At 40.8% G+C, this 10,775-nt stretch overlaps 1 protein-coding gene across 2 annotated transcripts in view; it reads right to left on the bottom strand.

Annotated features, from left to right (window-relative positions):
- LOC105934219 (SPRY domain-containing SOCS box protein 4) overlaps positions 1–9,347 on the bottom strand; it is a 93,769-nt gene extending 84,422 nt beyond the window's left edge. For both annotated transcript variants that reach the window (XM_012874108.3, XM_012874101.3), the window contains exon 1: positions 9,129–9,347. The gene's annotated coding sequence lies outside the window, so the exon portion shown is untranslated. The remainder of the gene's footprint in view (positions 1–9,128) is intronic.
- Positions 9,348–10,775: the final 1,428 nt, after the last annotated feature.

Below are 10,775 nucleotides of genomic sequence, written 5' to 3' on the forward strand. Positions count from 1 at the left end.
ACACTGCCGTCATTTGTATGTAAATCAGGACGCCCGGTCTCCACATCCGCTGTAAAGCCTCCAGACACACAAACATTGTGCAAACTTTCGATCAGATCAGACAACAGGTGATTAGGAGCGACAGGGGAGTCAAACGATGCGTGACGAGATGGAGCAAGATGAGGTGAAATGAGCTCGTATCACGGCGGTTTACAAGGGGAGGAAACTATCTGGAACCAAGGTCTTTTTCTTCCAACACTTAATGATTTCGTGTCCCCTGTTGTCACCCCCAAGGGCTCCGGCTCTGCGGCTGGGTTGTCGGGCGGCTCTCTCAGCGATCGGAGCTTTGATTAACGACTCGCTGCAGCAATCTCTCCCCAAATAATTTGACACCTATCACATCGGATGACGGTACGATGTCAAGGGGGCCGTCAAAACTGTACCAGGATAATGATGAGCAAGCGGAAATGTGGTGATGCACGGCAGGAAAGATGCTTGCTCATTATGTATCCAGCTCTCATTTAGACACAAGGAACTTACTGTAAAACGCACTCTTACTCGAGGTCTCCTGTCCAGTGCAATGATGCCTTCGGGTCACCGAACATTTGCTGCTTTTATACACTGCATTTAGACAGCAAGAGCCTGCCAAGGACGGGAGGGGCTTTTCGTCCTCCTGGTTCTGTCCGAACGGGACAGTTAATGTCATTCGGAGAGCAGAAGTGAATGAGCGGGCAGTCTTTTCTGAGTGATGTCAGTGTGTTGAAGTGAACGTCACTCAAGTATGCCCAAGTGAGCCTTTTTTTTGAAAGCTCAGCAGTCCGTCAAAGCCTTTACAAAAAGGGCTCCTGAATGTAAATCTATTCCCCGCTCCTTCTGCCAGTGTGAAATGCATAGATTACCAGAACCTTGCAAAGACAAGGATGGAGATAGAAATATACTAGTATTCACACACCTTAAAGCTTTCGCATTTTCTCAAAACAACAAACTTTAGTGCATTTTAGCGAGAACTTTTGTTAGACCAACACATAGTAGAGCATAATTGTGAGCGGATGTATTGAAATTTTTAAAACGTACATGAACCATTTCAGCGTAGCTTCTATATGTTTAGTTTATTCTCTACCCAAATCTGAAGTTCTTTGCAGCCCTAAACAAGTTTCCTTCCAAGGTGGCCCTGCATCTAGCTCCATCCATCTTCATATCAACTCTGTGCCAGCTTCCATGTCCCTGCTGAAAAAAAGCATCTCCAAAGCGGGATGCAGACACCACCATGTTTCACCCATGGGAATGTTGAGTGTTAGTTTTCCACCACACATATCATTTTGCATGCAAGCCTAAAAGTTAAAGCTTGCTCTCATTCAACCAAACCACATTCTTTCACATATTTGCTATGGTCACTACATGGTTTGTGGCAAACTGCAAAAAGTAATTCATGCTGGCTTCTTTCAACAATGTTTTTTTTTTGTCTTGCCCCTCTCCATTAAGATCACAATTATGTTGGGCACAAGTAATAGCTGTTCTACTGACAGATTGTCCTCTCTGAGCTGTGGATCTCTGCAGCTCCTCCAGAGTTACCGTGGACCTCCTCACATCTTCTCTATTTAATGCTCTCCTTTCCCCAGCCTGACAAACGGGTAGTTTGCAGTTGTGCCATACTTTTTCCAGTTTTAAATTTGACAGACTGACCAATTCTACATGAGATCTTAAAAGTTGGAGATTTTGTTTTACGACCCAACCCTCATCAGGATTCTGTTTTTTTTATTGATATTCAAGGCCAAGACTCTGAGGCCTTCACAGAACAGCTGGATTCACTGCACACAGGTAGACTCCAAGTGCACAGACAATTTATTAACAAGGAGACTTATGAAAGCAATTTAACTGGATTTTAACCAGGGGTGTCATATGACACAGGGAATGAATACAAATACAGAATTTCAGATTTTGTCATTATGAAACTACTGAAAATCATGTGTCATTTTCCTTCCACTTCATAATTATACTTTGTTATTGTATGCCATAAAAAACACATTAAACTTTGGTGTTGGAACATCAAGTGTGAAAAATTTCAAGGGGCATGAAAACTGGTAAAATGAAATTAATAATACATACTTGAATATGTCTAGAAGTCCTTCAATGATCATTTTTGTAAAGAAACATTAACATGCAAGCATGTTGTAAACATACCAAGGGACTAATCTAGGTTACATTGTGTGATGACTTTCCCCTTTTAAGGCTTTTCTTCAAAGTATTTGATAGATATGCAACCTAACAGGGGTTTACCCCCACCCACCTTATGACTGCTAGGTTGGGCACACAAGCCCTCACATTACATTAGAGCAGCAATGTTGCATTTATTCACTCTCACAAAACATGGTCTGTTTTTCCACTGTCATTTAGTCTGCAAATCCCTAGGTTACCATCCTTTAGTCAGTTTTATGAGATGGCTTGTTCTGGTACCTGCTAAAATGGTTCATTCTAATTACAGCTGATGGAAAGCAGCTCATAGTGACTGTAAAACGCTGCCTGCCTTGCCTCCGAATCACTTTGGCCATCCTTGGAGAACAAGTCTCCCGAAGGAGAAGGTGGAGGCGCAATAGCTCCGCCGTCTGAAAAATTACACCTAAAATCCTGCTCAAAGTTTCCTTTAGCATCTAGACTGTTGATTAATTGATGAACACAGACACCAAGTTTTGTCTGTTTTCTTTGGTTGACTTTAATCACTCAGTCAACGCTTCATTATTCTATACTAACTTACAGTCAGACTTCAGAGGTGTCCTCAGACAAACCTTCAATTATCTCAATCTGGGGATTTTAAGGACCCAGTATAAATAATTGAACCTCTTTGCATCCTTATTTTAGGAGCAAGGCAGGCTGTGATAAGATTAAGAAAAACTACTTGGTCCAAAAGCCGTATCACATCTGCTTCCCTCTCCACCCTCACGAAACATCTTATTTGATGATTGGAGATGATTTAACAGGAGGATATAAAGAGATTCTCAACAGGCAAAGGATGTGGGGATAAACCAGTTTGTGTGTTTCATTACTCATTAACTGGAGATGTTGAAGTGAATAGAAACACGGACTTGTGTGAAATGTCAGCCTCCCAACAGAAACTTTGAGTTAATCATAGACAATTACGTTGCTAAATTTAAAAAAGAAGTTAAAGTTTATACCTGTATGTGAAATACATTTGGAGACAACTGTCAAAGTCTAATTTTCTTCTATGTCTGGACTTATGAAGCTCAATGCCCCTGTGTTTTATGCAAACTGCAGGATCTCTTGTCATTCCCATTTTAAAGAGTGGCAAAGAGAATTTGACCCCTTTCCTAAATCTTATTTAGACCCCAGTTTTTTTTATTGCTAAATAAATAAACTTGCCTTGCCTAAACCTTTATGATAATACATTTAGCCTTGTTGAGGCACAAGTTCTCATTTACAAGTGAGACCTGTTTAAGAAGTAATTAACAGATCATTATTTGAGATAGTCAAGACACTCAAAAGCATAAAAAATGTTTAGTTGTGTTATTAGTACCTAATACCTAACAGGTATTGTTGTGGAAGACAGTAATCCTGGCAATGGGGATTTTGTCAATAAGACATTATAATCATTAAAACGTTTGTGTTTACCTTTTTTAATAGAAAATATGGAACATTTAACATAAATTGTAAAATACTGTCTGAGGCTTTCATGACAAAGACTGTAGCAGCTTCTGGGTCTGGAAAGGGGTTTAAAGATAACTCAAAAGAATATGAAATGAACTATTGTACTGTACGGGAAATAGTCTGCATCCAATGCTGACCGTCCATCCAATGGTCAGTCAATAGTCTGACCATCCAAGCAAGTTCACTCTGAAAGCAGACTGTAAGGTGCTAAAAGAAGTCACTGAAAACCCCTAAAATCTTCATCATGGGATCTTGATACTGTGTGTATGAAAGTGAATGCCTCTATAATCTAAAAAAAAAACTGCAAGGGTTTAACTTTGATGAGACGTGCTCTCTTGGGAAAACATAAAGGCAACACTGACGTTTGTCTGAGTAAAAGTAGACAAAGACCAGGACTTCTGGACTAATGTTATTTGGATGGAGGAGTCTGAAATTGCATAATTTTGGATACAGAACAGGGGCAACATTGGCCATAAATCAACTACAATATTACAGGAAAAGAATCTCATACTAACTGTGAAGCATGGAGGTGGAAGAATCATGCTTTGAGAATGCTTTGGTGCAGTAGGACCTGCCCAGCTCTCCATCACAGACTTCACTATTACACAGTGTGTCAGGTGGTGCAGAAAATTAGGAAATGTAAAGTCCTGGATGAAGTTAAGGCCCAGCTCTCAAGCTCATTGGGATGCCGTGGAGTGACTTAAAACAGGAAGTAAGAAATACGCCCTTGGGATATTTTACAGCTGAGGGTGAGAGGAGGTCCAAACTTTCCTCAGACAGATGTCAGAGACTGGTCGAGGCAACAGGAAGCATCTCAGTGTAGTTTATCCACTAAGACTCACCATAAGTGGGCACAAGTTGAATCTTTGTTATCTGTCTGTTAGGAAAATCTGTTTTTGGTTTTATCTTGTGTTTAATGATGAAGACAAGGTCAAGTTTTGGTGTTAACCTGTAATTAAATCTCTTCCTTCTCCAGAGAGAAATCCAAAAGTACATTGATTTGCTTGAAGAATTTGAGGTTCTGATTTTGAAGGCTAATCTTAATCGTTTACTTTGCTTTCAGAATTGAAAAACGCCTGAAGCTTTGCATCTGTGAAAAAGGATAAATTGTGATCTGTTGCCTGAACTGATTAAAACAGGATGAAATTGTGATTTTCGTGTTAAAGCGGGTACTTGTAAAAGCATCGATCCAGCGGGAAAAAACATTATTTTAAGTCTAGGTTATGAATTCAGAACGAGGACAGTGTTGGACGAGGAGCACAAAGACTAAGATGGACAGGACGGTTTTGGGTGGATTTCAGAGAGAGCATCATGGAGGCGGAGGAAAGTAAGGACATGAGAAAGAAGCAAACCAGGAAGACGACAAGATGCTGGTGACAAGGCTGACCTCCCGGAGACAGATAAATGATCTCCTGTCACCATCACAATGTCCCCTCCTCCTTCTTCCCCCTCTTTGCCTTGACGCTCCACACCCCCCCTCCTCCTTCATTTCAACAGGATATCCATCATGCAAATACTCTCATGCTTTCTCACTTTGCCTCTAATGTGTGGAGCGCAGGTCACGAGTTTACATACAGTCATCGTGGACACGGATGTCATTTTTATCTTGTGCCTTCAATGGTGCATTGGGACTGTTCCTTTTTGTAGGGTGGAGTGACGATACAACTTCAAGGAAATTATTTTAAACATAGGTGAACATATTGTATATTGATGTCAATTGTGTCTAATCCACCCTGGCTCAAAATTACATGTGCTAAAATGTATACTAACCAAAAAGTGGAGGAAATCTGCGTTTGGCTGAAACTCCGACTCTTTGAAAGCCTGTTTATTTTCCCTCAAATGGCGGCACATTTGTAAGGAAGGTGTGGGTTGAGCAGCGGGGGTGGAGTATGAGGGTGGTGCCCATGAAAATCTGGCTAAATCCTCTTTGCCAACGTAAAACAGCTGACTCTGCGTCTGACTTTAACCACTTGATGCTTATGAGATTGGACAACTGAAGTGTGAACAAACAAGACATTTTGGCAAATTAACAAGTTCTTCGTTTAAAAAGCGAGGGCATCAGTGAACATACACAATCATCAGCAGCCTAGCACCTCCTCCTCTTGCTGGTCCCCACCTTGGCCTGACACTGCTGTAGGATTGGAGCTATGCAGGAATGAGATTTATTGTTCAACTGCAATTTTGGCTTTAAATAATCATAAAAACAACATAAAAGTAAAAATATCTATATTATTTTGTTATTATTGTTTGGCCTGTTCTTATTTTGTAATGTTTCCTGACTGATGCACGGTTTCACCCCTTTTGGAGGTCGACCCTGCTGGACTCCTTTTGACTTAAAGACACAGATTCATACCAAACACTTGGTGTGTCTGATTTGCTATTCGGTGGTTTCTGCATCAATATGCAACATCTGTTCAACCACCTGAAAATCAAACTCAGGAGTGATGTATGAGCAAGAAATACAGATAGAGAGGGTTTTTTTGTTTATTCGTTTGTTTGTCAGTCACTGATGGTAGAGGCTTTTTTTATTAAATTCCAGTTAAGATTTTTTTCCAGATGGTTGAAGTGCACTTTCATTTTTCTATAAAATAGCCCACATAGGAATAAATTGTCACTTCTTTAAGAGAAGCTTCAACAAAAAGGCATCGGGGAATACTTCATGTTTCAAGGCAACTCGTTGTGTAAGAGCAAGAAATGCATTGCTTTGCGATTCAGTGACTAAACGACAGTCCTCATTATATATTTTTCCCCATTATCAAGGAGCCCTTGAACTATGCTTAAAATCCAGGTCCATGCCAGGACACCAAGCAGCTTAAATCAAGTCTATGAAGTCCCATTTACAGCAAAAGCAGATAGAGTACCTATACAGCGCTTGTGAATTTAAAATAAACTGCTTGTCGTCTTCTTTTTTGCGTAAATTTACCATTTGGGATCAGAAGATCTGCCAGATACAACCCAGTCTCGCTGAAAAACATGTAATATCCACGTTGGTCCACAGGGGGAGACGAGGTATTGTCACAATTTGACCCTTCAATACGTGTCAGGCTTGCGTTTTATTTGGCCTATTCATTTACATGGGCTTGCAACCAGGTCATGTGACATTTCTAGTTTTTCTAGAAATGTCGTCAAAATGTAAAGAATTGCAGATCCTGTCTTTAAATGTTGCCTTCCCCTCAGTAAAAACAGCGGATGTGTTGAGAGTAATTAGAACGCTGCCTGCTTTTATTCAGCCTAGACGCGGTAGAACATGTGACACTGAACCCTTTAGCAAAACTAATAAATTAAAGGTCGTCTACCTTCCCTTAACTAAGCTTCTAATATATAATGCATACTTTTCACTAGAGATATCATCAAAACGCATACAATTACAGATGTTTTACTTAAATGTTGTATTCATATGTACCAGAATCTCATTGGACTCTTTGACGTAGAAAACATCACTTCCTCACGTCTTTCAGAGAGAATCTTCAGCTAAACTAATAAAGGAAAGGTTATCTACCTTCCCTGAACGAAGAGTATGAAAATAATATCCATACTTCTCACAAGAAATGTAATCAAAATGCATAAAAATGCATTTGTTTTGCTTAAATGTTTAATTATCCATGGGCAACGGCAGCCATGTTCATTTTTTTTTGCTGGGGTAAACTTGATAGTCACATGACCTGGTTGCAAGTCAATGTTCATTAAAACGTCAGCTTGACACGTACTGAAGAGTGAAATTGTGACAATACTACGTTTCCCCCTGTGGACCAACGTGAATATTACACATTTTTCAGAGAGACAGGGTTGGTCAGATATTGATTCAGATTAGTTCCAGACGCTTGTTGATGGTCACCAACACGGAGTCCCTCTACTGTAAATATACATGGCTGGGGATTATTTGTCAACCCTCTGGCCTATAGATAGGCTCTGTGGTGGCATCAGCCATCGTCTACGGTGTGGTTTGCTGGAGCAGCAGCTTAACTGTAGCCGAGAGGAAGCGGCTGGATAAGCTCTTTAGGAGGGCCGGCTCTGTCCCGGGATGCCCCTTGCACCCAGTGCTGGTGTTGGGAGACAGAAGGACTGTAAGAAAATCATATTATTCATGGACAATGTCTCCCACCCCATGCATGGATCTGTAGCAGAGCTGGAGAGCTCTTATAGTGACAGGCTGCTGCATCGCAGATGCTCTAAGGAGCGCTTCCGTCGATCGTTCCTCCCGGCTGCAGTCAGACTTTATAATCTCTGCTGCTCACAGCAAACACTATATCTGTTTCAATCATACAAATTGTTGCAGGGGTTCTGATCCAATCATTAACGGTTGACACTGTTCTAGGATAACTGTTTGCACTGTGCCCAGATGCTAAGGTGACTTGCACACACCTCAGCTGGGATGCTGCTGCACTATGACACATAGTGCATATTGTATAAGCATTGCATATTATGGAAATTGTACATATGGAAATATTGCATATTCTGTTATCTTTTGTAAGGTCTATAGGCTGGAGTTATATTTCCACTATCAAATAACTTAGTTTTTCCTTTGATCAATTCATTTATTTGCCCTTATATTCTACTCTTGGTGTTTTCCTTAGCGCTAACTTTAAATTAGACAGTTTGTTTTTCTTTTCGTGTATTCTTTTTTTTTTTTACTACTAATAATTGTGCGTGTTTGCCACTGCCACACCCGAATTTCCCCATTTCCACATTCAATTTCCACATTAAAGGAATTCTTATCTCACAATTTTAACCCTCTGTGGAGAAAATACAACGTAGATTTCAACCTGTGCGGCTACTTCTTGTTTTTAAAAAGAAACAATATTCCATCCGTGGGAGAGAAGAAAAAACAACAAGAATGCTCCAAACGAATCATTAAAAAAAAAAAAAACTACTATGACATTCGTGCTCATGGTAGATGAAGGCACACCTCCACCCAGCGCTGCGTGTGCGCGCTTTTATCTCACACTCTCACTCTGTCAACTGTTTGGATCCCTCTCTTTTTCTCCTTCGCTGCATCCTCTTGTCTCCACCGTTTTTTTTCACACCACATCTCCACTCCGTCCCTGCTCTCACCATCTGCTCTCCATCTTCCACCTCCTTGTCACCCTTCCCATCGCATCCTAGCAAATGTCAAGGTGTAACCATTAGGCTACAAGGAAGAACTCGTCTCTCGTAGAACATAGTGAGAAGATGGCAATAGGGTAGCAACAAGCATCCTATGGCTCTGCGGTGCAGGTAATGTCCTGGTTATAAAGACAGTATAGGCACCTGGATTCCTCTTCAGGTGAGGCTGTGCCACAGCGCGTGAGCTGCGAGAACTTTAGCAGGCGTCCAAACATACCGAAAGACTTCAAAGTACAAGAGAGCTTCTATGAGCGAGAGAAAGTTATCCAGTCAGGTTGACAGGTTAACATTAAAACTGAAGCGAAGGCACTTTTAAAAAAAAAAAAAAAAAAGAAAGAAACCCTTCAATCGCCTAACCCTGCAGGCGTAAACACAGCGGCACTCACCGAGCGGAGACTCGACGCGCCTCCAAATGACACTTTTCCCCAGCGGGATTTCCCTCGCAGTCAGAGGGAACGACTCCTCTGTCCTTCTCCGCTGCTGACAGCAACGTAATTCCAGCGTCGTGCCCCAGATGTTTTGGCAACGCGGCGACGGGCTCTTTGTTGCGGTTAAAGGCAGCTCGAAACATCCATCCAAGCAGCGGAGTCGACGCTATGCACCGTGTCCGTTTACTCCTCGGAGCGAGCGCTGATTGGCTGCTCCCATCACAACGCAATCCCGGACTCTGACGCGATTGGCCCGGCGTTGAACGTCGTGTTCAGGTGCTACTTGGAAATTCAAACTCCATGGGTTCATTCTTCCACATGTCCAAATAACAGTAATAAATAACAGCACTATTAATAAAATAAAAAATGCAAAGTTGGAAAAAAGAGCTATTATCTATGCTGTATTCGATTGGCATATTTTATATATTTTTTCTTCCTACTTATTTAAAAGAAAAAATATATCTCACAAATGTACAGTGATTGTTAGATACCACAATTATTATTTTAGGGATTTGATGTTATTGAAGAATTTATTGTTTGTATTTTATTTTATTTTTTTCTTGCAAATAAACTCTGAAAAGTTGGGAGTGTTCTGGTATTCAACCCCTGTGAGTCAATACTTCGTATAATCACTGACCAGTACGATGACATCTTTTTTGCAAAATAGTGCAATTGTGCAAACATAGTCAGACAGGATGCAGTGCGTCTGTGACTATCAGTTTCCAGCTTTTGCTACATTCACAGCTGGAATTAGGAGGAGGATTTGCCTGGGTCACTGTAGCACATGACAATACTTTGATCTAAAAAGCATTCCATTGTAGCTCTGTCAGTTTTGCTTGGTTGTTCATCCAAATATATATATATATATATATATACACACACACATGGTATAAAGCTGCAACCACTATGTTTCACTGGGTGGACTGAGTTTTAAGTGTAAAGGGCAATGTGTTTACCTTCTTCAGACTGTTTGCTGTGTCCCCTACATGGCCTGTTGGAACCTTTGAATGGGACTTTTTTTAAAAGGTTTCTTTTAACGACGGCTTTCTTTTGGCCATGATGCTATTAATACATGTGCATGCAACGTTTTCAAAATTTCATTTGTAAAAGGTTTTTAATACTTTCCCTAATGCTTCTCAATTACGTGTTGCTTTTTGTTGGTCTGTCACATACCATTCAAATGAAACACATTAAAGTTCAAGATATATAGACACAAGGCGCTGTATCCTTCATATCACTACTTTAACTTGATTTAGTTTACATGATTATGTATCTAAGTGAAAAGAAGCAACATCCTCATTGTTTTTACCAAAGCTGACACGGGTCAATGTATCAGTTACAATTCCAGCTAAGACTATTCTAAAGTGTCAGTCTAAACACATTTTCCACTCAGTGTGTAAACTGACCCCCCATCCTTATCTACTGCTTGGAGTGCATCCTCAGCTTCTTTCAGGTCAGTACTCAAGTGTCCGTCTCCTTCTGCCTCGAACTGACTCAAATCTCCGCAGACGGCAAGATCTGTGTACTGCAAACTCCCAAAGTTCGTTTTTTTTGGCTTAGTATGTTTATCATTTGTACTGCCCCTGTTCTGTCTGCAGGGACTCT

The sequence above is a fragment of the Fundulus heteroclitus genome, unplaced genomic scaffold (genome assembly GCF_011125445.2).
Source record: "Fundulus heteroclitus isolate FHET01 unplaced genomic scaffold, MU-UCD_Fhet_4.1 scaffold_94, whole genome shotgun sequence".
NCBI classification, from domain to species: domain Eukaryota; kingdom Metazoa; phylum Chordata; class Actinopteri; order Cyprinodontiformes; family Fundulidae; genus Fundulus; species Fundulus heteroclitus.